Source organism: Pteropus medius, unplaced genomic scaffold (genome assembly GCF_902729225.1).
Source record: "Pteropus medius unplaced genomic scaffold, Ma_sr-lr_union100, whole genome shotgun sequence".
In the NCBI taxonomy this organism is placed as follows: Eukaryota; Metazoa; Chordata; class Mammalia; order Chiroptera; family Pteropodidae; genus Pteropus; species Pteropus medius.
The window spans coordinates 6,128,113-6,154,509 of NW_024353908.1; the positions used below are offsets into that span (position 1 = coordinate 6,128,113).

The window sequence follows — 26,397 nt, forward strand, 5'->3', positions numbered from 1 at the left end:
ATACAAATTTATTAATTATTTATTCAGAAATCCGGACTGTTCACTGCTATAACCTCAGAGTGGAGAACAGCAGGGTCTATTCATAGTAGTTGCCCCGTAAGTGTTTTTGAATGAGCGAGTTAAATAAAAGGTATAGTGTACATTTTCAAATGAATCAGGGTGAGCCCTGATTCACTACTTGCTCCCTCTTGCTTCCAGTGTGATTTTTGAGCAACCTTCCTGCTATGGGGAGTAAGTGATCTGTGATCTGTGATATCCAGTAATTTTTTTACTAGATAGACCTCTATTAGAGACCTTCCCAAGCTCTACTCAGGAGGTGAGGCAATTATTTCTTTGTGAAGCGAGCACTCTCCTTGTACAAGTTTCTTTTTCCTTCAACTCTGTACATCATGAGCCAGCATTTGCTTATGAACTTCCTTAGAATCATGCTTACTAAGTTAGAGGATTTAGATAAATTATAAGTAAGGTATGTTATGACAGAGCCTAGAACTTAGAGTTAGATGGAGTTGGATTCAAACCCTAGACTTGCCTGCCCCTTTTAGGTTGTACCATCTCATATCACCACTTAACCTAAATGAAGTTTCAGCTTCTTTATCTATAAACCAAAGATAATATTTGTCCCTAAAGACTTCTTGTGAAGATATAAGAAAAAGGGTATAAAATGCACATAGGTCATTGTCTTGCACATAATAATCGCTCATTAAAAAGAAGACATTTTGATAATGAACTTTAAATACCAATATTTGTAATTCTTTCGATCCACTCTGAAGTTGTGTCCATAATTTAATAGACCAGAATTATAAATTATGAGAAAGACTTAACATATATCAATTAAAGGCTAAGTTCTAGCCCAGGTTCCTTGGAAAACAGATCCCCAGGCAGAAGCTCATGTGCTAGAATCTATGATTCCATTTATATGACATTCTGGAACAGACAAGGCTTTAAGGTAAAAGACATCACAATGGTGATTGTATAAGGCTGAGAAGAATGGATTGACTGGGATGGGGCTTAAGGTAACTTTCTGGACTAGTGGACATGTTCTAGATCTAGATAAGGGTAGGTGTAGGTTACCTGGATGTATGCATTTGTCAAAACCTACTGCAGGTAAATTATGCTCAATTACAAAATAGAACTTAGATGCTAACACTATTTATTGGGGATTGCACAATCCCAGAGACTAGGAGTGAGGGTAAATAGGAGTGAGGAAGGGAAGGAGAGAAGGCAAATACAAGGAAGCGGACCATATACAAGGAAGCTGGCCATGACTTTGTGACAAGAAGTTGCTTGATCTCATGGAGATGTCTTCAAAGAAGCCATATGAAATTACCACGCCTCAGAAGAGTACAGGGGGAAAGAGAAAGAAAAGTTTGCCTGTCAGTCCTCTGAGAGGCCAGGGGAACCCACAGCTATAAGTACCTCAGTCTCTGGCTGTGACAGAGACAAAAACAGCCAACTTTACAGCTGGGAGAATTTTGTAAGGGCCTCTCAGGCCAGAAACAAGGCCAGTGTGCAGAGACTGGGTAATGTACAGTTGATTCGAGGGTAGACACAGAAAGGTCATATGCTGTAGTTAAGGGTAAACTCTCCAGCGCTAGAATACATGGGTCAAGATCCTATTTCCACCACCTACTTGTAAGGGCCTCTCAGGCCAGAAAAGGCCAGTGTGCAGAGACTGGGCAATGTACAGTTGACTCGAGGGTAGACACAGAAAGGTCATATGCTGTAGTTAAGGGTAAACTCTTCAACGCTAGAATGCATGGGTCAAGATCCTATTTCCACCACCTACTTACCAGCTATGGGACTTTGGGCAAGTGACTTAACCTCTCTATGCCTCAGTGTCTTGGTAGCAAATACGGTGCCTATGGGCATGTCTGCAGACACTTCTCATATCCACTTCTTTGTGTCTTTTGCCTGAGGGTATTCATTCTCTAGCCACAAGAGTGAGCTCCTTCTAACTAATTCGACAGGCCAGACATGCAGGAGGGAGAGTGAACATCTCCAGAAGTGACCCTCAACCAACAAGGGATGGGAGCTGTGGAGTAAAACGGAGTTTCTTTGCCCCTCTGTGGGAGAATTCTGAGGCATGCTCATATGACCTCTCAGAGGGTTCCCAGAAGGACTGAGCCCCTGTTATTCATAGGTAACTTACTTACAAGTGTACTGTGTGTTGGATATTGGCTCTTTTCCTTTCACTGTCTTACTTTCTTACTCCCCTCTTTATGCTTCCTAGGAAACTTTCCTAGAAAAGCTACTTGTTCCCAAATTCTTGCCTCAGGGTCTGCTTTTGGGGAAATCCAACCTAAGAATATCAACCATCAGCAAAATGTTGTGATGATTAATCGGGATAATATGGATGAAGCCCTCTAATCAGTTCTTATCTCTTAGTAAGTATAAAATAAATGGAGCAATCATTTTGACTGTTTTCCCACAAAGTTGTCACTAAAGATGAGCAAGTAATTTATTATCCAATTTGGACACTTTTGAGAATGAAAGAGGGCACTATTTTAATTACTCAGGAACATTAGGTGAAAACTGCGACTATCTCTAAAAATTAGGGTGTACTGTCACCTGACAGTTATGATGTCAGTAAAAATGAATTGAATTTTGAGAGAGTAAAAAATTCAGCTGTAGAAAGCTAATACCCAAATGTGATGTATTTGAAAGAATATTAATATTACTGTATAGTGTTGACTGAGAGTAGCCCCATCTCTTAGTGAAATAAGAAATGTAGAATCACAGCCTCAGTAAGAGCTGGAAGGAACATTATAGTGGCTAATCCCATGGCTCCCAAATGTAGCTGATTTTCCAGAGCACTTGGGGGAGCTTTTGTAAATACGCAGAGAGTAGGTCCTTACCTAGGGAAGCTACACTTGGCCTAGAGCAGGGGTCAGCAAACCATGGCCCCCAGCCAAATCCAGCCACACTCATTTGTGTACCTATCGTCTGTGGCTGCTGTGACTACACAGTTGGAGAACTGCGTGTGAGCAGTTGCAACAGCGGTCACATAGCCTGCAAAGCCTAAATTAGTTGCTATCTGGACCTTTATTGAAAAAGTTTGCCAAATGCTGGCCTAGAGGAATCTGTATTTAAAAAAGCTTTTCAGAAGATTCTGGTGCACAACCAGGTTTGCAAATTACCGATGACAATTTGTGTCCTTCATTAAGCCAAGAGGCCCAGAGGGGTCCAGAGAGGTGAAGTGACTTGCCCAAGTGACAAAGCCAAGACAAGACTGAGAGACATCTCACTTTTTAACCCTTGTCTTCCTACCACATCACCCCCTCTCTCTAATGATCCTAGCTTCTGTTAAAAATTAGCCTCTTCACTTGACCACTGTGGAGCTCAGCTGATAGCAATCAATTTCCTGGCCAACAACATTTGATGATGAATAAAACAGTGAATTGGCTCGTCATCCAGCATTGTAACTTCCATGCATGCCAGAATGCCTTCCCTCTGTCATAATCACCATCTGGATAGAAAACCATCTATCCACGTCCAACAAATGGCAAGCTCCGAAGTGAAAGGCTTGTCAGGAATGAGAGGGGTCATGCATCCCAGCAGAGAATTATTTTTTCGTTGGTTCATTCATTCAGCAAACATTTACTAGGCACCTTACTTTCAGCCAAGCACAGTGAAGAGCACAGGGAATTTAGTCTCTGTTTTCATACATCCTATAATTTGATGGAGGCAAACAAAAAAGTAATAAATAATGGATAACTAATTAAATAAATAGATAAGTAGATAGATAGACAACTGTAATTGCCATAAGTGTTATAGATAAGATGCAATAGTAAAAAAGTAGGCAGCAATTACAGAGTGCCTGTTATGGCCCAAGTACTATTTTACATATATTGTATGTCCTGATTCATTTAATGTTCACAATAGACCTGTAGAGTAGGTGCTATTATAACCCTCATTTTATAGGTGGGGAAACTGAGTCACAAATTGGCTAATTGGTGATCACATGGGTAAGAAATGGTGAAGTCAATATTTAAATATTTACAGTCTAGCTCAGGAGTCCTTAACTACTATGTTTTATGCCCCCAATAGGAGAATGCAGTCCTAAGAAAGAGCTATTTAAACTGATCTGGTATCTTTCACAATGCCTGGTGCATACATATGAATACAGAATGAATGTATGAATGAATGAACTAATGTATATGTATATCTATATACATAAATATATAGATAGATGATAGATAGATAGATAGATGATAGATAGATAGATAGATATTCTTTCTGGTATAAAATGAACTGTTGTGAGTCCTGCATGACCCATTCTTATTTTTTCCCTTCCTGAGTATTTGAACTCTTGCCAGCTATTTCAGCCCAAACACTCCTGAACTCTCATATGAAAGGTAAAATGTGCAATAATTAGAGCTCATTAAATCAGTTAAATGATTCTGAAGTAGGAACCAGAGAACCATAATTTACTGAAAAGTTTGAAGTATTAGTATGCAGTGAGAATAATAAAAATAAGAAGTCAAACTCTTATAAGATTGCAACAAGAAAAAAGGCAATCAATCATAAACATGGAAGCACCGAAGATGTATTTACTGCATTTTCTTAGCATATAAAGCATTGTGCAAAAGGGCACGTGTTTAGGAAGAACTGAGCTGATTTAGATTCTCAGGGAGCGTGTGTGCCCCAAAGGTTTGTAAGGATCAGATTCTTCTGAGGCTTTTCTGGGGGAATCAGCAGGCAGGTGCTCTTCAACCCAATTTAAAGTGACATCTTTGTGAACCTGAAGCTGTGAGTCTTTGAAACAAGTTAAAGTGGTTTTTGCCACCTAGTAGAAAAGCCACACTTTCCCTGGTTACCAAGAACAGACTCTACTACGTGCACTGTCTGACTTCAAGGATGCTTCTCCAGGCCATGTTTAAATCTTAATGGTCAGTTTTGGTCTTCTCAGTAATTAATACCCTGAAGGTGTCCAAACACTTGTCAGCTCTTGGAATATTTAACCCATGTGAGATGAAAGGGGAGAATGTTTGCTAACCACATACATTTTGTAATCCTCAAACCTTTAATATGGCCAGACAGCCCATCAAATAGCCACCTTCCTTGCTTAGTCTTTGTACATAAAGGAAACATCGTAACCCTTTCCCACTCTTTGTCTAAGTCCTACTTTAGGGCCCAATTTAAATGAAACCTCTCAGACTAAGTTAGTGTAGGGTAGCAAGATATGCCACCTCAAAATATGACCGTATGAGTTCAGGACATACACCCCCAAATTTGCCTCTTTGGTATATCAATTATTTTGAGCTGTAGGCACTTGAAGGGCAGCAGATGCAAGGAGAAGCTTTTTCTGAACTGTCCTTATCTATTGAAAGACAGATCTTCCAGACAGAACCAAACTGTCATAGATCCCCTCCTAGGGAATTTCATCAACCAAGGAAGATTGACTCATCGCAGGAGTGGGTGTTGTAGAAGTACATACAACACTCAAACAAACTTTGTCACTATCTTACCTCCTATCTATTCTTCTAAGGGACCATTCATCTTTTTAAAAATCATTTATTCTCCCCTGAGAGGCTCCCTCTTCTTTCCCTATTAGGATGGTATTTAAGCCTTAATTCTTAGCCACCTCTTCAAGTTATTCATTTTTCCCTAGGTATCTCTCAAGTATACATAAGGTGTAGATGTTAATAAATTCTGTTTCTTTTCTCCTGCGAATTTGTCTTTATTATAGGAATCTCAGCTAAATACTCAGAAGGATAAAGGAAAAATTATTTTTCCTCCCTGACATGAATCTTTTCCATATTTTTCTATACTTTCTTAGTACAGTTTGCTCAGTCATTGTTTAATGTGTTGTGCTCCATAAGTATAAATCATGTCTATCTAGTTCACATTGCATACCCAGCATGTATGTGGCCCAGTGTAGAAGTCAATAAATAGTTGTACAATGAAAGAATATATCCTAGAAAGTAATAAACTCTATTTCATGTCTATGAGAACTTTCTGGGACTCTATGGTATAATTCTTGTTATTAGTTTGATATTTGCTTATGAGTTTTCTTAGTATGAGTTCTTCCAAAGCAGAACCTGAAACAAGATCTTGGGTGCAAGAAGCTAATTTGGGAGGAGATTCCCAAGAAGCAGGAGAGAGGGGTGGGAGGAATGAGCAAAGGAAGGAGAAAAAGCCAAGAAAAATGGCATCTGTGGGTAACTGGTGTTCCACTCTGCCAGGACAGAGGCTGGGGCATTTATCCACCGCTCCCTCATTGTTGAGGGCTTTCCTGGTGCAGAGGGTGGTTACCTTCCCCTACCTCCTATGGAGAGAGAAAAGCAGAAAGAGACACTGTGCAAGCATGAAGTAGGAGCTGTCATCATTGCCAGAAATGTCCATCTTGGCTAAGACTGAAATCAGGGACATGTGATTGAGGCTGAGGCACTACAAGTGTCTAGCTACCAAGCCAGAAAATATCTTTTCTAAACATATTTTCTAATCTAGATAGAAATGGTAAGCTGTGCTTGGGAAGGAATTAAGTGGATTATTATTTTTTTTAATTATTTTTAATGTAAAGAAAAAGTATCCAGGCCAGATTGGGGGCCAGCATTAAAACTTTTTGAAAAAAGAGTGGCGCTGGGTTTTAACCTCTCTCTCTACTTTGGCCATTTTACTGGAGTGCAGTAATGATGACAGTGTGCTGAAAGGGGCATACTCCTGTGACCCCAAGTAAATGTACCTTCACTGACCTGTCAAAGGCTAGTAGAAACATTGCTCTATTTATGCAAACTGATATTATCGTTTATCTCTTTTTTAATATCACTTATTTTCTCTTTTTCCTCTGATGAAAATAAAACATGTTTATTCTGGAAAGTTTAGAAAATATAGTTGACTCTTCAACAATGCAAGAGTTAGGGACACCAACACCCAAGCAGTCAAAAATCCGCATATAACTTTTGACTCTCCAAAAACTTAGTTGCCTCTCAATATCCCAGAGGGATTAATTCCAGGACCCCTGCAGATACCAATCCCTGAATATTTAACACCTATATAAAATGACATACATAGAACAATGCATACAGTCAGCCCTTGCATTTACAAAATCCCAAATGCAGTTGAAAACAGTACAGGTATTGAAAAAATTCCATGTATAAATGGACTCTTGCAGTTCAAGTTCATATTGTTCATGGGTCAACTGTATAACTAAGAGCAAAGAAGGAAATAAGAAATTACACCCATCTATAGTCCCTTAGATACAGCTATGCCAACTTTTTGTTTATTTCCTCAGTGCTTTATCCAGGCATTACAAAAATGACACCCTTCTGTTCATACCATACTTAAAATTTTCACTCATTGTGGACATTTTTCTATATTGATAAATATGGATAAACAGTTTCCTCCTTCACTTGCTTCCTCTTTTCCTCCTTTCTTTCCTACTCCCTCCCTCTATTCTTTTCTTCCTTTTGTAAAAATAATTCTAATTTTTGTCTGCTTACAAAAGTAACACATGTTCATTGTAAAAAATATACACACACAAACACAGATATACATATATGTGTATATATGTGTGTCTATGAGACCACTCAGAAGGAACTTCTACCACTTAAGCAGGAGTCAGCAAACTTTAGTTTCTGGGACAGATAGTGAATATTTTCAACTTTTCAGGCCAAATGGCCTCAGTTGCAAAAACTGAACTGTGCATTCTAATGCAAAATCAGCCATGGAAAATGTGTAAAAGAGTGAGCGTCACCGTGTTCCAATAAAACTTTATTTTCAAAAACCGGCAGCCAGTTCAGTTTGCTGAGCTCTGATCTAGGGAAAAGCACTAATAACATACTTCCAGAAACACATGTCTTTTTTTTACAAAAAATGGAATCGTACTACATAAGCTATCCTGTATATGTTTAAATATTTATTGGTGTCTACTCATGTACATACAGTGATGGACAAGATTGGCAGGGCCCCTGCTCTCGTGGTGTTTACGGCAAGACACACATAGTGAACATAACAGGGAAAGTCATGGGGGACTGTAATAGACAAAAATTAGCATTCTAATATATCGTGACTTTTGCAATCTCCTATTTATGGGCATTTGATTTCCTTGTATCTATTGTATATTACACTGTCATAAATATTTTTGAGAATAAATCTTTATAAAAACCATCACTTTTTACTTAGGCTAAATTCCTTGAAATGGAACTGTTGAGTCAAAAAGCATACAATTTTTTTTCAGTCTTTTGCTAGGCATTGCCAAACTACTTTCTAGAACACTTATATCAATTTACATTTTTACCTGAGCTGACCTTTTTTTTCTTACTTCCTTTGTGCAACTAAATTGAATTTCATGCATTGACAAAGTGAAATGAAAGTGACATAAATCTAAGCCATGAAACAAATGAAGAGGTAGGGGATCATTTGTGGGAGAGGAGCCCTGTTTCAGATGTTCTGTTTCAGGGGCATCCTGTGATTTGACCTCTGTGTAATAGTTAGAAATAAATCTCAGAAGTTCCTTAGAGCTAGCTAACACCAGTTATTAACTGCCTTCACCATGAGCCAGAAACTATGCTAAACCCTTCATGTGCATGATGTGAATTAAGCCTCAGAACAAAATGGATCTGAGAAACTGATGGTGGAGCAGGACCATGACTATATGTCTTTGAAGTACAATAGAAATCTCAAGCTGGCAGTTCCATGGTCTGTTTCCTTTGGTTCACAGTGTTTAAAATTTTATTGACATAGTTCCAAACATTTTAAAACTAGAAAATATCACATAAAATCCATACTTAAAACTTTGGAAAATTTGCAAGATCTGGGCACATTAGGGTCACGTTCTCACTTGCCGACAGTTGGGGACTCCTTCTACACAGAGGTCGTGTGTTCTGATAATGATTTTATTGAGCTAAGATTAGCAACCCCTCAGAAATTCATATTCTTTTCAACCAATAGTAACTTTATTGTTGGAACACAGCAGGGAGTTGTGGGGAGCATGCATGTGCTGACTCCTCATCCAATCGACTTCTCTTATTTATTTGCTTCCCTGCGTTTGTTGCCCCACTTTCAACCACTGGACTATAGGACGAGACAAGACTAAGGAGGAGGCAGATGTGGGTCCAGCCACCACCATGACTGAGCATGAACCTTAGTGAAGGATACAGTTCAAATGCTTACTTAGATGAAGATATACCGAGCCTGTAAAATGGCTCTTGGTTTCTGGGCTTCTGCCTCTCTCCTCTTATATTCATCTTTCTCATTTGTGCTTTACTCTTTGTCTAAATTTCTTTTTAGTACAGGTCATCACACACTTCTTGGCCACATGGGTCTCCCTACTCCATCTCACCATAGGAAATGGACTTGGCCAAGACCTGCCAACAAAGAGTCAGACCATTGGTGCCTCCCTTTCCTAGTTCATCTCTGCCAAATGCCAGGCCTCATAGCCGGGCCATGTGCCCATCTCTCCCCATCTCAGAGCCCATATACAGACTGATCTTCTGCTGGGAATGGTTCTGGCATTTATTTAGCTTGCAGCTCTTTGTGGCTAGAGGGAGAACTGGAGCTCTGACAGGCCTAGTAGCTTTGGGAGCCAGAGCTTGGCTATCCTAAGTCTTCATTTTGTATTTTATTTGTTTAGAGCTATATTATGCAAAGAAGAAATCGCTTCAACATACTTCCCACACACTGCATACTGTGTCAAGTAAGGAAGTGCCAAGAAAAAAAGGATAATCTGAGAGCCCAAAGGTGCCAGCAAAGAATAAGAACCAAATACGAGTGTGGCCCCTGCACCAGCAGGAAGGAGATTCTGGGGCTCCCAGAGGCAGAATGAGCCCGGCGAAGGAAGCGTCTATAAGGTGCTACAAACCTAGCCTTCATGCCAGGAGACAGACCTTAAAAACACCAAGTCAGGTCTTTCAATGCCCATCTTATTCAAGCCCCACCTCCTTTATAATCCCACCTGGCTCTTCAGTCTTCAAGAAACTCTCCCATCTGTACTGTGCTGTCCAGTACAGAATCCATTAGCCGCATGTGGCTACTGAGCATCTGAAATATGACTAGGCCAAACTAAGATGTAGTGTAAATATAACATACCGGATTTGAAGGCTTAGTAACAGCAACAACAACAAAAATAGAATGCAAAATATCGCATTAATAAACTCATACTGTTTATAGGTTGAAATGATAACATTTTGGCTATAGTGGGATAAATATATTATTAAATTTTTTTACCTGCTTCTTTTTACTTTTATTAATATGGCTACTAGAAATTTGAAAATAACATATGTGCCTCCCACTTGTGCCTCATGGTATATTTCTACTAGACAGTCCCGTTGTAGAGCACTCACTGACCCAGTGATGTCAAATGTGCTTCTTTAAGACTTTGCTATATACAGTTATCCCCACTTAGCCCCGAGAGATATGTTGCAAGACCCCCAGTGGATGCCAGAAACCACAGATAGTACCAAACATATACCATGGTTTTTCCTACACACACATACCTTTTCACTTCAAGGAAGCACTTTACAGCTACTCTTTGACATATCTGAATTTTCACATGACTATTTTTGTGCTTTGAGACCATTATTAGTAAAATAAGGGTTATTTGAAAATAACCACTGTGATACTGTGACAGTTGACCTAACAACTGAGACAGCTACTAAGTTACTAACAGGTGGGAAGCATATATATCATGGATCAGCTGAACAAAGGGATGATTCATGTCCTGGGTGAGATGACATAAAATTTCATCATGCTACTCAGAATGGCGCACAATTTAAAACATATGAATTGTTCGTTTCTGGAATTTTCCATTTAATATTTTAGTCCACAGTTGACTGCAGATTACTGAAACTGCAGAAGTTGAGACTATGGATGGGTGGGGGGCTACTGCGTTTGTTACACACATATACACCACACACACACACACACACACACCCATATTCTCAGTGTCTCTAACTAGATACAAGACAGGATTAAGGTCCCATTACTCTGTTTCATCACTCTCTGCCAGTATCACTTTTGCTATTAGAGATCCAGTGTGTGTTCGATAATGATTCTTTCATTGATTTCATAAATTTGTGTTGAGCCTTCCTCCGTGCCAAGCTCCTCTAGGAACTTAATAAACTTTAACTCAATACCTGGCATAATTCCTACAGGATAGGGATTATTAATTTTGTTTCATAGATAAGGAAATTGGGGTAGAAAGTTTAAGTGACTTGCTCAAGGTCACCCCAGGTAAGTGACAAGAAACAGTATCTCAGTACTCTTTTGTCTGACTGCAAATCACATACCCTTACCACTTTAGGATGCAGGTCCTGTTGAGCATCCTTTCCCTCAGCTTCCTAAGTCCTCTCTTCTTAATAGTATATATGCATTTATTACAGTGCTTCATAATAGTCCATCTTTCTCAGTAGACTTCATGGGAGTACAGAAACTATTTCTCTTTTGATCACTTTTGTGTTACTAGTACAGTAAGCACTTAGTAAATATCTGTTGAATATATGAATAATAAATAATGGTGCCTTTTTTCTCACATTATTATAACATTCATATTGACTTCAATTTTCCTGGAGAGGATACAAATTAGAATAAAATTCTATAGCCATTTTCTCAACAACTGTAATGTTGTAGACATCCATTGTGCATTTTGTTTATTTAAGGTTCCATTATGCAAAGAAGAAACCCACTTATGTTAGAGTCTGGGGAGGAAAATCTCTCCTTAACATTGGTCTCTCTTTCTATACAGTATGTTATCTCAGACCAACATGACAAAACCAGCCACCTGTCTTTTGTCAAAGTACAATATGCATCCTTATAACAGCTGTGTGCTAGCTGTTGCCAGGGTCTTGGTACAAACCTAGGACTAGTGGTTTTTTAAAAAGTTATATTGATCTAACTTATTCATTATAGAACGGTCCGAATGGATTGTAACATGCCAAGAGTACCTAATGGTTATGACAGGAACCCATTCTGTCCACCAGAGAAGAAAGGAACCAGGCATGGAGAGAGAAACACTGAGCTACTTACTAAGGAGTGGTTGCTGGTCTCAGCTTTGCCACTTTCTCTGCAACCTTGGATGATCCATGTATTCCTCATTGTCGCAAACCTTAGTTTTCATATCTATAAAATTAAGGACATTAAAATAGATCAGAAAGGACAGCAACGTGGCATACCTACCACGCTAATGTTGCCATCTTCCATTGCAGACATTGCTAATCAATACCAGTATACTCTCCCATTGATCCAGGGTGCAGCTTCATAATCCTTAGCACAGTACTCTTTACAGCTGTTGCCCATTAGTCACTGATCATTGCCAAGCCAACAGTTGTGATTTATTATTGTGTGTGTGTGTGTGTGTGTGTGTGTGTGTGCACGTACATGCAGGGTAAGAAGAAAAGAGATCACAGTAGGACATTTTTTCTTTCTCAAAAGCCTTCCCTGCATTTCTTGGCAGTCACCACCCTTGTCATGATGACATTACAAGTCATCCTCTGAGATGACCCTGGTGTGAGAAGATCACTGGGGTCTTTCTGGTTCCTGGCAACAGTGAGGTGACAGAATTCTGAATGGACTGATACTTTGAGGGAATTTGCCAGGAGCCATATTCTTTCCGAAGCTCCCTAGAGCGTCATCATAGGACATAGTGGGGGAGGGGTATGCAGCCTTGTTTTGGGGACGTTACCCAAAACTCTGAGATATTTGTTGGACTGTGAGGATATATTCTTAGTAGTTAGAACTCCAATATGTGGCTATCCAGATAACAGTTTAAATTTGGGTTTCTCTGGGCTAGTTTGGCTTAGTGAAATGGCCACTATGAATGACTTTTCATGGCACATATACCATTAAATGAAAAAAAAAAAAAAGCCACAGAACTGGTTTGCTTTTCTTTAAAAGAATTAAAACAGATACATATAGGAATGTCTGAAAGGATATAATCATGCTAGGCAATATTTATTGAGTGCTAACTGCCAGGCATTTTGTGAAATGCTTTTCAAATTTCATTCTACCACTTTCTCATAACAACCTTGAGAGATAAGTGCCCGTCTTATCCCCAGTTTACTGACAACAGAACTGAGGCTGAGGGAGATTTAGTAACTTTCCCATGGTCACAACACTGTCAAGCACGTCAGGATCCAGGATATGAAGCCAAATACATGACTGCAAATCAGCCCTCTCAGCTTTTACATCATTCTGCCTCACCTCAAGTTTGAGGGTCATTATCTCAGAATCTTGAGATTAGAGAGGACTTGGCAATATTTTTCCCTTCTGCTTTTCTGAGTTTTCTAAAACTTCTACATCTACCCTGCATAACTGTTGAAATTAGAAAAAAAAGTCTTAAACAGAAAGAAAAATCACAAGGCTAAGACTGGAGTCTGAATCAGAAGATTAACACTCAACTCTTTTTAAGTGATTGTCTGACTTTAGATTGGTAGTTTCACTTCTCCAGGCCTTGGTTTCCCTTTCTGTAAAATGTGATCAATGGACTGAAATATCTGTAAGATTCCTCTGGGTTAGAAAGTGTATACATCTATTTGAGTGAGAGTTAGGGGGTAGTATCTAGTAGATGTACTCATCAGCTTTTTTTCCTCTGGGAAGTGATGATTATTTAAGAGACAGAAACTCTTTTGGAATATAAAATTCAAAGTGGTTCCTCTGAGAGTGCCCTAGAAGCAAAATAAGCTCCCTTTTATTAGAATCATGAGTTTCTCAAAACAAATGTGTTAGAACACAGCCTCGGTTGTCATCATGGGAGTCTTCATGCAGGCTTTGGCCTTTTATGTATAGAACATTTCTGTTATCAATGTCTGTCTTTTATCATTGTCTAATCTAAATTTAGTGGTTTTGTAATGTTGAGGTTGTCAAGGTAATGTTAGAGTTAAAATACATGGTGTTTTATTAAGTTAGTTGCATTTATAGATCTTGAGAGGCCTTGGGGTGATAAAATCTGAATTATGCACTACATTAAGCAGAGTTATATAAAGCCTGTTGAATATTAATTCTGTAATGATTCACCTTACAGTTTTACGACTAGATATAAAAAGATACTGTGAATAATTGAGCCCATGGTCTATAAAGTTAAGTCTAAGGAAGAGAAAGTAATTGGAAGTGAAGAGGGCAGAGCTTTTCCCTTCTTTGCTGAGATCAAGTTAATTCAATCCCAGACTCTTCCTGCAAATTCAGACTCCCTAGTTTCTTAGAGCATTAGATTAATGTAAAGTAAAGAATACAAAGATCATAAAATGTGGATATTTTCTACCATATCATTGTTTGCATTATTTTTAGTTTAACCTCTAAATATATTTGATCTTTATAGCAAAAGTCTGAATATTTTATAAATCCTTTTCCAGATTACATTTTTCAAAATTGTTTCTAAAATAAAGCAAGTTCTTACACATGAGAAATAAAATTACGTATATTTCTTACCTGCCAAATTCCCCTTTGCAGAAGTTATACAAATGAGCAGTAAGCATGTAAAAAGATGCTCAACATTACTAGCACCATGGAAATGTAAAATCAGACCACAATGAGATGCCACCTCATTTCTATTAAAAGTGGCTAAAATTAAAAGACTGACAATACCAAGTGTTGATAGGGACAGAGAACAACTGGAACTCTCATACACTGCTAGTGGGAATATAAAATGGTAAAACCACTTTGGAACATAGTTTTTATAAAATTTAAAATACTCATCATAGGACCTAGCCATTCCACTCCAAGGTATTGTACTGGGTACTGGAATATTCATGCTACTGCATTCACAATAACCCCAAACTGGAAACAATCTAAATATTTATAAGCAGATGAATGGATAAATTGGGATATAGCCACAAAAATAAGTAAAAAAGAACAAACTACCAATATGCAACAACACGGATATATCTCAAAAACATGCTAAGTGAAAGAAGCTAGACACAAAATAAGTTCAATCTGTATGATCCAATTCATATGAAATTCTAGAAAAGCACACTGATATACAGTGGCAGAAAACAGATCACTGGCTGCCTGGGGCCGAGGTAGGAGGAGCAGGAGAGGATAGAGTGCAGAGGGACATGAGGAACTTTTCAGAGAATAAAATTTTTCTATATCTTGATCATGGTGGTGGGTACAGGAGTGTATCTATTTGTCAAAATCTGATTAACTGAACACTTAAGATGGGAGTATTTTACTATTGTAAATTGTACCTCAATAAAGTTGATTTTTGAAATGCCCTTTGCAATATCTCTTTTATTGGTTCATTCGCATCTCTACTGAACTTCTAAGATTTTGATTCAAAATCAAGTTTTAGTATTTACTCATTGTGAGATCATGAGTCTCAAACTGACATATATAAAATAGGTTTAATAATTACATTTGGCCAACATTAGAATTCCTCTGAAAAACAAAAGAAGTATTGAATATATAAAAGTGACTTATAAATCAATATACTGTGCAGAAAATTGTATGTCACTACCACTTCATAGTTCACTCTGCAAGTCAGAGTGGAATTACCTTCGAGATGGGACCCATTTATAATTTCAGTTAGTTGATCCTTTTATTTAGGTAGGCCCCATAAGAACTCTCCCCATTTTGAACACCTAGTTAGAACAGAGTATCTTAGCAAATTTCCTTTGTACTTTATACCCACCTGCCTCAGTCCGTGTGACATACCAACCAACCCACTCAGACTGTAAGTCCTTCACTTCCAGAATTGACAACCTACACAATTGTTGCCCCAAGTCAAGACACACTGTACAAGTCATCTTAGCTTGTCAACGAGGTTTAGATTTTATTTGACATCTCCAAAGAATCTTCCGAGTTCAGAGAAATGAGCTCTACATCAGAGCCTCTAACCTAGTTTTGGGGTAACAATGAAGATATTCATAGAGCGAGATATGTCTCTTCTTTTAACAACTTGTCTTCCAGGCAAGAAATTGAGATTTTACTCTGAATGGACAGAACATTGAAAAATTTGGTCCTAATTAAATCTAAAACAGCACATGCTTTCATTTGACAAAAAGTCACTGAGTATCTACTATGCGCCTTGTTTTAGGCTCTGAGAATTTAGCAGTGAATAGGACAAGCAAGATTTCCCTCTTTATGGAGCTTATATTCTAGTGGCTGGGAGGAAACCAGCAACCAAGTAAATAATGCAATTTCAGGATTATACAGGAAATAAATGGGGATAGAGAATAACACAAATGCAAGTTGATACTATTTAGTATATATTGGTTAAGGAAGATGATATGTGTTGAGTTGGAATGATGTGACGGTCTGGAGACACAGTGATGTAAGCAGTGGGGACAGCGAAGTGAGAATGGATTTGCCAAGTAAGGAAGAAGAAGAAAGTGAAGGAAGTACTGTCATAAAGTGAGGTTTGAGAGGTGGAAAGGGGATGGAGTTTTATAAAAATCATGAGACACTGAAGAGTTTTAAGCAGGGGAGAGAAATTGCCTGATATATAAATATGGCCATCGTGTGAATAAGGGATTGTTTTAGGGATCAAGTGGGGAAATTAGTAAGAAGGCTACTTGAGTTCCAGGCAAGATGTTGGAGTAGATAAATGCTATGCTTGCCTCCTCCTATGACCACATTAAAATTACAACTAAATTATAGAACAACCTGGAGAACCATCTGAAGCCTAGCTGAACAGATCTCCTATAACCAAGAATATAAAGAGGCCACATAGAGACTGGTATAAAAGGTGAAGATGCGAACTGGGCTGGCCCCACACGCACATGTGGCAGTTGAGCATCAGGAGGAAGAGCTTGACTGCAGAGGTCTCCCCGGAGGAGTGAGGGGACCCAGCCCCAACACCAGGCTCTGCAGCTCAGGGTTTCAGTGCCAGGAAAAGGAGTCCCCACAAAACCTGGCTGTGAAAATCAGTGGGGATTTGACCCTTCTAGGTGAGACAAAGGGCTGCTGGAAACCCAGATATCCTCTTAAAGGGCCGGTGCACAGATTCACTTGCTTGCAGGCACTCACCCCGGACTCTGACGGAGGGACAGCAACTCGGGAAGCGCCAGAGACATACAGACAAAGACTGAGTTGTGTGGCTTTAAGGTGAGGACTAGAGGCACAGCTGCCATTATTCTTGTGTTGAGCCCTCCTCCTGTGCAGCCTACAGGCAGGTGCCATCTTTCCTTTGTTGAGGCCTCCCACCACATGGCCAAATTTGAATCTGTATTGGCCTAGTGAACTCTACTCTCTCCACCCTGGTGACTCCCTGGGACGCCCACCCCTCATCCAATTCACATACCGCTGGAGGAACTTTCGAAAGCAGGCAACCAGCCTGAGCCCACGCTGAGGTCTCTCTTGGACAACCTCGGAGGTCTGCAAGCCCGAGATGGGTGGCAGCTGGCCAGCCTCAGTGTGCTCTAGACATTTTGAGGAGTGGCTCTAGGCTTATCACTAGCACTAAACCAGAATTTGCATTAACCTGGCGAACACCACTTGCGCCACCCTGGTGACTCCCTGGGACCTCACTCCACTCAACTTGCCCACTCCTGGAGGCACTCTCGGTGGCTGGGCAACCAGCTCTGCCCCACATACAGCAGGAGTCTCTTTCAGCAGCAAACAGGAGGCCTCAGCTCATGTACCACTAGACACTTTTCGTGGCAGGCAACTAATCTGGGTCTGAGCTGCAGTCTTTCTTGGACAAATATCAGGGGTCTGCAGGCCTGATAAGGGCAGTGGCTAACCTCAGTGTGCTGAGACTTTTGCGAAGAGCCCCAGGCTCAGCACTGGGGCCAAACTTGAATCTGCATTAACTTGGTAAACACCATTCGTTCCACCCTGGTGAGTGACTCCCTGACCCTGCCTCCCCCAACTCACATACTGCCCAAGGCCCTGTCAGCAGCTGAGTCTTATGGACAGCGGGCAGGAAGCTTCAGGCTTTGGGCTGCCCTAGGCCTTTTGTTGAGCTACCCCAGGCCTGCTACTGGTGACAGCCAGTCTTGGTTCGCTGTATGGCCTCTCCCACATAGCTTCAGGTCCAGCATAGGCAGCAACTAACTGCAGTTCACTTTGTAGCTCCTACAAGGTAGACCCGGGGTAGTCACTGGCAGCAACTGACCTTGGCTTGCGTGAAAGCCTCTTCCAAGGAGCCCCAGAACCAGCATACCCAGGGGCCAGCTTTAGACCATAACAGAGCACTACCTGATTAGTCCTACAAGTGGCACACACAAAAAGTGGTCTCAACAGGTACTTGAGCCCACTGTGGCAAATCCCAATCTGTGGAGTCAGCCTCCACAAAGCAGCTCATATGCTGTGGGGGTGGCTAATCCTCATAGCCAGTCAGCCTGAGAGTCAATCCTACCCACTAATGTGCCAACAGCAATCAAAACTCAATTACAACTGGAGGGCACACACAGTCCACACAAGGGACACTCTTGGAGCATGCAGCTCACCCAATCAAAACAGTGAAAAGAAAAAAAATTTTTTTTTAAATGAGGATAGTTTAAGGCAACATCAAGAGTAACAACATTTGCATTATGGGGTGCTAGAAACAGAAGAGAGAGAGCAAAGAATTGAAAACTTATTTCAAGAAATAATGACTGAAAACTTCTCCAACATGGTAAAGGAAATAGACATACAAGTCCAGGAAGTGCAGGGAGTCCCAAACAAGATAAACCCAAACAGGCCCATAACAAGGCACATCATAATTAAATGCCAAAGGTTAAACACAAAGAGACAGTCCTATGAGCAACAAGAGAAAGGCAGTTAGTTATTTACAAAGGAGCTGCCATAAGACTGTCAGCTGATTTCTCAACAGAAACTTTGCAAGCCAGAAGGGATTGCAATATTCAAAGTGATGAAAAAGCAACGCTCTGCGACCAAAATTACTCTACCCAGTAAGGCTAGCCATTAAAATTGAAGGTGAGATAGAGTTTCTCAGACAGGAAAAAGCTAAAGAAATTCATCACCACCAAGCCAGTATTTACAATAAATGTTAAAGGGACTTCTTTAAAAAGAAGGGGGTGATATAAGTATGAAAAATAAAATGGCAATAACTATGTACCTATTAATAATCACTTTAAATGTAAATGAATTAAATTCTCCAATCAAAAGATAAAAGGTAGCTGAATGAATAAGAAAATGAGACCCATACATATACTGTCTACAAGAGACCCAGCTCAGATCAAAAGACACACACAAACTGAAATTGGACAATCTGGAAGAAATGGATAACTTTCTAGAAACATGCAATCTTACAAGACCGTAAGAAAAAACAGAAATCTTAATAGACCTATTACTACTAACAAAATCGAATCAGCAATCAAAATCTCCCAATAAACAAAAGTCCTGAACTGGATGGATTCACAGGTGAATATTACCAAACATTCAAAGAAGAATTAACATCTATTTTTTTCAAACTATTATAAAAAATTCAAGAGGAAGGAAGCTTCTCAAGCTCATTTTACAACGCCAGCATTACCCTGAATTCAAAATCAGACAGACTCTACCAAAAAAAAAAAAAAAAATTATAGATTGATATCCCAGATGACTATAGACACAAAACTCTTCAATAGAATATTAGCAAACTGAATTCAGCAATACATTAAAAAGATCATACACCATGAGCAAGTTGGATTTATTCCTGGGATGCAAGGTTGGTTCAATATCCACAAATCAATTAATCTGATATACCACATTAAAAAAATGAAAGATTAAATTCATATGATCATATCAACAGATGCAGAAAAAGTGTTTGACAAAATCTGGCATCCATTTATGATAAAAACCCTCAGCATATTGGGACCAGAAGAAACATGCCTCAACATAATGAAGGCCATATATGACACGCCTACAGCTAACATCATACTGAGGAAAAGCTAAAAGCATTTTCCTTAAGATCAGGAACAAGACAAGGATGTCCACTTTTACGACTTTTATTCAGCATAGTATCGGAATTCTTAGCCACAGCAATCAGACCAAAAAAAAAAAAAAAAAAAAGAAAAAGAAATAAAAGCCATCCAAGTTGGAATGGGAAAAGTAAAACTCATTATTTGCAGATAACATGATACTATATATAGAGAGAGAACCCTAAATATTCCAACCAAAAAAAATAAAAATAAAAAACCTGTTATCACTGATAAATGAATTCAGTAAAGTAGCAAGCTACAAAATTAACCTTCAGAAATTGGTTGTATTTTTATACACCAATATTGAACTATCAGAAAGAGAAATTAAGATAACAATCTCATTCACAAATTGCATAAAAAAAGTACTAGAAAAAAATTATAAGGAGGTAAAAGACTTATACTCTGAAAATCATAAGACACTGAAGAAAGAAAATGAAGAAGAAATGAATGGAAGCATATACCATGCTCATAGATAGGAAGAATTAACATTATTAAAATGTCCATAATACTTAAAGTAACCTGTAGTTTCGATTCAATCCTTATCAAAATACCAATAATGGTTTTCACAGAATTAGAACAAATAATCTTAAAATTTATATAGGATCATAAAAGACTCTGAATAGCCACAGTGATCTTGAGAAAGAACAAAGTTGTAGGTATCATGCTACCTGCTTTCAAGCTATACTATAAGGCTACAGTAATCGAAACAGCATGGTACTGGCATAAAAACAGACACATAGATGAATGAAACAGAATAGAGAGCCCAAAAATAAACCCATGCCTATCTGGTCACTTAAACTATGACAAAAGAGGCAAGAATATACAGTGGGGTAAAGAACATCTATTAAGTAAATGGTGTTGGAAAAACTGAACGGATACATGCAAAAAAAGAAAAAAGAAAAAAGAAACTGGACCACTTTCTTACACCAATACAAGAGAAAACTAAAAATAGATTAGACTTAAATGTCAGACCTGAAACTGTAAAACTCCTAGAAGAAAACATAGGCAGTAAACTCTCTGACTTTACTCTTAGTAATGTTGTTTTCTGATTTATCTCCTCGGGCAAGGGAAACAAAAGAAAAAAAAATAGACAATTGAGCCTACATCAAACTAAAAAGTTTTTGCTTAGCAAAGGAAACTATCAACAAAACAAAAAAACAACCTTCAGAATGGGAGAAGATATTTGCCAAATGATGTGTGTGTGTGTGCATGCGTGTGTGCGTGCGTGTGTGTGTGTGTGTGTGTAAAATCTCATACAACTCACCACCAAGAAAATGAGCAATTCACTTAACAAAATGGGCAAAGGAACTGAATAGACAGACATTTCTCCAACGAGGATACACAGATGGCCAATAGACATATAAAAAAATGTTCAATGTTCAAAACCATTTTCAGAGAAACGTAAATTGAAACCACAATGAGATATCACCTTACACCTATCAGAATGGCTACCATCAATAAATCAAAAAAACAAGTTTTGGCAAGGATGTGGAGAAAAGGGAAACTTTATGCACCGTTGGTAGGATTGCAAATTGATACAGCCACTACAGAAAACAGTTTGTAGGTTTCTCAAAAATTAAAAATAAAACTACCTTATGACCCAACACTTCCACTTCTGAGTATTTATCCAAAGAAATCCAAAACACTAATTTGAAAAGATCTAGGCAGCCTTATGTTCACTGCAGTGCTATTTACAATAGCCAAAATATGGAAGCAGCCTAAGGACCCATTAATAGACAACTGTATAAAGAAGAGGTGGTACATATATATATAATGGAATTTTACTCAACCATGAAAAAATAAAATCTTACTATTTGTGACAACATGGACATATCCACAGGGTGTTATGCTAAATGAATTAAATCAAACGGAAAAACAAATACCATGTAATCTCACTTATATGTGGCATCTTAAGAACAAAATAAATGAATAACAAAAAATCAGAAACAGACTCATAGATGCAGAGAACAAACTGATCATTGGACATGGGGTTATAGGTGAAAAAAGTGAAGAGATTAAGAAGTAAAAATTGATAGTTACAAAATAATCATAGGCATGTGAAGTACATCATAAGGAATATAATCAGTAATATTGTAATAACTACGTAGAGTGATATAAATGTCTAACCACTATGCCGTATACCTGAAACTAATATAAAATAATATTGATTGTCAACTCAGATTGAAAAATAAAAAATAGGAAAAGAAGGTTACTAAAGTAGTCTTAGAGAAAGATGATAGTGGCTCAGACTAGGATGATGGAATTGGAAATAAGGGCATATGAACAAATAGAGGGGACACGTTTTAGGGATAGTGCTTTTAGGGGGGTCTGATGAATGGGAAGTGGCGTGATGAGGGAAAATAATACACAGTTTTATGGCAACCAAGAAGTGGTGAGAGTCTTTCTTAGGAGACCACCTGGAGTGACTGGTAAGGATGTCTACATCCTTTGTTCTCTGTTAGAGCAATGATCAAATTATTCTGAAGCCTGGAATAACAGTAAGCATTTGTAAATATCTCATGACAGGAACTCTGGTTGTAAAGACCCTATCATTTCCCTTCTGTGAATCTCCAGACATGCTAATAAGTGAGTGTTGGAAATATCATCATCTTCTAATCACAACCTACTTTTTCTAAAGCCATTTTCAGCAGACACCAGTTCAGGGCAAGATCCAAACCCTTTCTGGCTTTGTTTACTGCTAGTATGTCCCTGTTGGCAACATGCTTACTGCAATGGAAAGGCTCTGATGAGTTTGCTTTGCTCTGTAAGACGTTTTGGAAAGTCGCCTATTTTTGTTAATTATGGTTTGAAAATTACTTTGCCAGAAATGTTGGAATCTAGAAGTCTAAAAAAAAAAAATAACAAGATATTAAATATTTAAATATTGTTAATTTCTCCATGTAGTTTGAGATTTTAGTTGAGAATAGATCTTTGAGCTATTTAGCTCCATGTTTACCATTTTGTATAGCATTATAGATTCGATTTTGCTTATTAAAGCAAATTTTAAATTTCTTTCAAACAAATAAGGATGGCATTAAATTGCTTTGACCTAGATATGTTGAGTTTTTGTTGTTTCTTTATATTCATGAAGAATAGAGTAGTGGACGTAGTACTGGAATAGAAGCATCTCAGCTTGTGAAAATTCTGTTTGAGTAACGATGAGAACATTTTTTAAAGATGTTTTGTATTTTTTTGTATTATAAAAATAATATAAGCTCATCCTAGAAAATTGGAAAGTACAGGATAAAAATCAGCCGTAGCCCAGTCACAAATCCATGAGATGTTGAAGTTTCTCATAAAATGTTAGAGCACAAGGGGCTTGTTGAATTATCTGGTTAAATGTCCCATTTTGCATATGAAGAAACTGAAGTGCAGGACAGTATGGAGTCACTACCAGTTTTGATCTGTTTCTCTGATTGTTTATGTGGCTTCATAAGCATGTCATATTCTTGGGATCTCATTGAAGGCAAGGATCTGGTATACCTTTTTGAGCAAAGAGATGTGACATAGCTTGTCACTGGCCATACACATGGCTCTATCTGCCCCTTGACATTAAGGGAGCTGCATGGTCTTAAATAAGGATAACATTAAATTGCTTTGACCTAGGTGAACATTTCTCAAGGAATGATTTTTGGATCATCTGCATCATAATCATCTAGGGTGCTTGCTGAAAATGAAGACTCCTGGGCCTCACCTCATTTTGTGGCATCAAAACCTCTAGAGGTGAGAGTGGGGAGCTGCCTTCTTAACAAACTCAGATCTATTGAAAAATAATACTTTGTCAATAAGAATAAAACTTCTTATATTCAGTCATTCAAATTGTTTAATCTATGATAGATGGATATAAGATGATAGATGATAGATAGATAGAAATGGATAAAAATAGAAAAAGAGAAAGAGAGAAGGAGAGGGAGAGGGAGAGGGAGGGAGAGAGAGAGAGAGAGAGAGAGAGAGAGAAATGGATAAAAAGTTTTTGGCTCCATGCGAAGAAACTTAATAGTTATCTCTTGGGAGTAGAAATGGGGTGAATGGAAGAGTGGGGCTTTTACTCTTAGAAACCTGGATATGCAGAACATAGATGTGTTTAGAATATTTTTTGTAAGTATTCCTGCAGTTATTTCTTTGAGAGACTATAAAGATCTACTTAATATTATTTATTTGCTGGTGGGTGTGTGGCCAGTGGGAAAAAGGGAATATATTTTTGCTAAAATAAGAGGACATAGAAGAACTGAGTTCATTAATTTATTAATTCACTCATTCATTTAACGAATATTCATTGAACATCTAGTGTGTGCCAGGAACTGTTTGAGGTGCTGAGGACACAGGACAGAACAAGACAGCAGGGGCCCTGATTTTGTAGAGCTTGTAGTCTATTATGGAGAAACACCAATAAAGAGTTAAACAAGATAATTTCAAGTGGTGACAAGTGCCATAAAGAAATAAAGGAGCTATGTCATTATGAATGATTGGAGGGTCATTCTCCCCTGGGTCCTGGAGAGATGACATCTGATCTGAGGCCCTAATGGCAAGAAGAAACCAGCCACATGCATATCGGGGGAACAAGTTTCCAGAAAAAGAAGCAACAAGGACAAGGGTTTGGAGGTGCAATTAGCATGATGTGCTTGGGGTACATATGAAAAACCAGTGTGGCTAAAGCTTAATGACTAACAGAAGATGCAAGATAAAGTTCAGGAGGAAGACAAAGCCAAGCTATGTACTGTAATCATGCCGTAATAAGGAGTTTGGATTTCATTCTAAATGTAACAGAAACAGGAGAGCTACATTCAGGGAGGGATGAGTTGATATCTTCAGATTTGGGATTTTTAAAAAAGTCACTTCAGCACTCAAAATTGTGTAGAATCTTAGAGTAAGTTCTAAAATGTAAAACTTTTAAACCTTTAGAGAGAGAAAGAAGAGGATATCTTCATGCTCTTAGGCTAAAGTAGATATTTTTATAGGTTAGAGACACAAAAATCACACTCACGAATGACAAGGTTGATGGATTTCACTATGCCAAAATGTATAATTTTTGCACAAAATAGCACCATAAAATTAAAGGCAAGCAACAAACTGATAGAAGATATTTGCAACCCCAAATAACTAACAGAAGCTACGTTTCTAGACTTTCTAACGAAATCCTATAAATCAATAAGGAAAATTCAAACTACCCAGTATAAAAATGGGCAGGCACTTTCTGAGAGGGAGACACGAATGAGCAATAATAATATGAAAGTGTTTTGTACATCACTAATAAAATCAGGAAATGCAAGTTTAAAATCACAAGATAGAATTTTATGCCTATCTGGGTAACAGAAATTCAAAAGGCTGACAGTGAGACTTGGCAAGGAACCAAGATAAGTAGGCACTTGGGAGAGCAAGTTGTCATTCCTAGTTAGACTCAAACATGTACATGTTCTACAACACAGGGATTCTACCAAAGACAGTCATCAACAGTGTTTCTTGAAGGAGAAACTCTTGATATTTTGGGGAGGACAAATTTTTGTCATTCAGGACTTTTGTGCATTGTGGAAAATTTAGCATATCTGCCCCACTCCATCCCCAACTCACAAAAACACTCTCCCATGTTTTAAAATACCCCCTAGGTCAGCTGAACTGCCCCAGGTGAGACCCACTAGGAGAAAATCCTACACATACACACACACTGCTGCCACACAGTAATGTGCAGGTTGTTCCCGGACCACCTCTGCAGCTGAATGGAGAGACAATGACATGGAAGGAGAACTGAAGGGTGTGTACTGGAGCATCCTTTGTTATGAGCAAAAATTGGGTACCACCCAAATAGCCATAAGTCCAGGAACAGGAAATCAAACGGTGATGTGGCCATATGATAAGAGCACTGTGTGGTAGTTAGTGATCTAGATCTAGATGGAGCAAAATTAAAATATCTCAGAAGCAATGTTGAATACCATGTAATAATATACAACATGATGACACTTTATAAAAAGTTTAAAAACCACAGGACTGTAGACTATAGGATATATTGTTTTGGATACCTACACTCACATTCATGAACTTCTTATCAACCAAATTCATAATAATGTTTGTCTCTGAAGAGAAAGGAAGAGTTGGACTGGAGAAAGTAACATTAACATGGAGAATTTAAATTCTGTGTGGCTCTCTTAAGTAAAAAGCAGGATGTGAAAGAAATATGAAAATAACATTTGTTTGTTTTGAGTGATGAGCATGTCAACAGTAGCCTTTGTATATTGCTATATTTTTGCCTCCACTTGGACTGCCATGTAGAGAGTGGATGGGGTGAGTGGAGACAAGCGTGGGGTCAAGGGCAGTGCTAGGCAGGGCTGGAAGCAGAGTCCAGCATCAGAGGTGCCAGTGCAGGCACCAGCATCCTTGCCAGCACTGCTTTGAACTCAAGAGGATTTGACCATAATGCTGCATGTATCAGAATTTCATTCTTTTTAAGAATAAATACCATTCTGTTGTATGTACATACCACATTTTGTTTATCTATTCATTTGATAACAACTTGAGTTGTTTCCTCTTTTTGGCTATTGTGAACAATATAATATATAATGCAGCTATGAACATGATCATACAAGTATCTATTTGATTTCCTGCTTTTAATTCTTTAGAGTATATA

At 38.5% G+C, this 26,397-nt stretch overlaps 1 protein-coding gene across 4 annotated transcripts in view; it reads left to right on the forward strand.

Annotated features, from left to right (window-relative positions):
* Positions 1 to 26,397, forward strand: part of FRMD4B (FERM domain containing 4B) — a 309,226-nt gene that overhangs the window by 76,217 nt on the left and 206,612 nt on the right. Inside the window, exon 1 of one of the 4 annotated variants that reach the window (XM_039851673.1) lies at positions 23,485 to 23,501. The exons of the other annotated variants lie outside the window; for them this stretch is intronic. The gene's annotated coding sequence lies outside the window, so the exon portion shown is untranslated. Of the gene's footprint in view, positions 1 to 23,484; positions 23,502 to 26,397 lie in introns of those variants that run through there. 4 annotated transcript variants of the gene reach the window in all.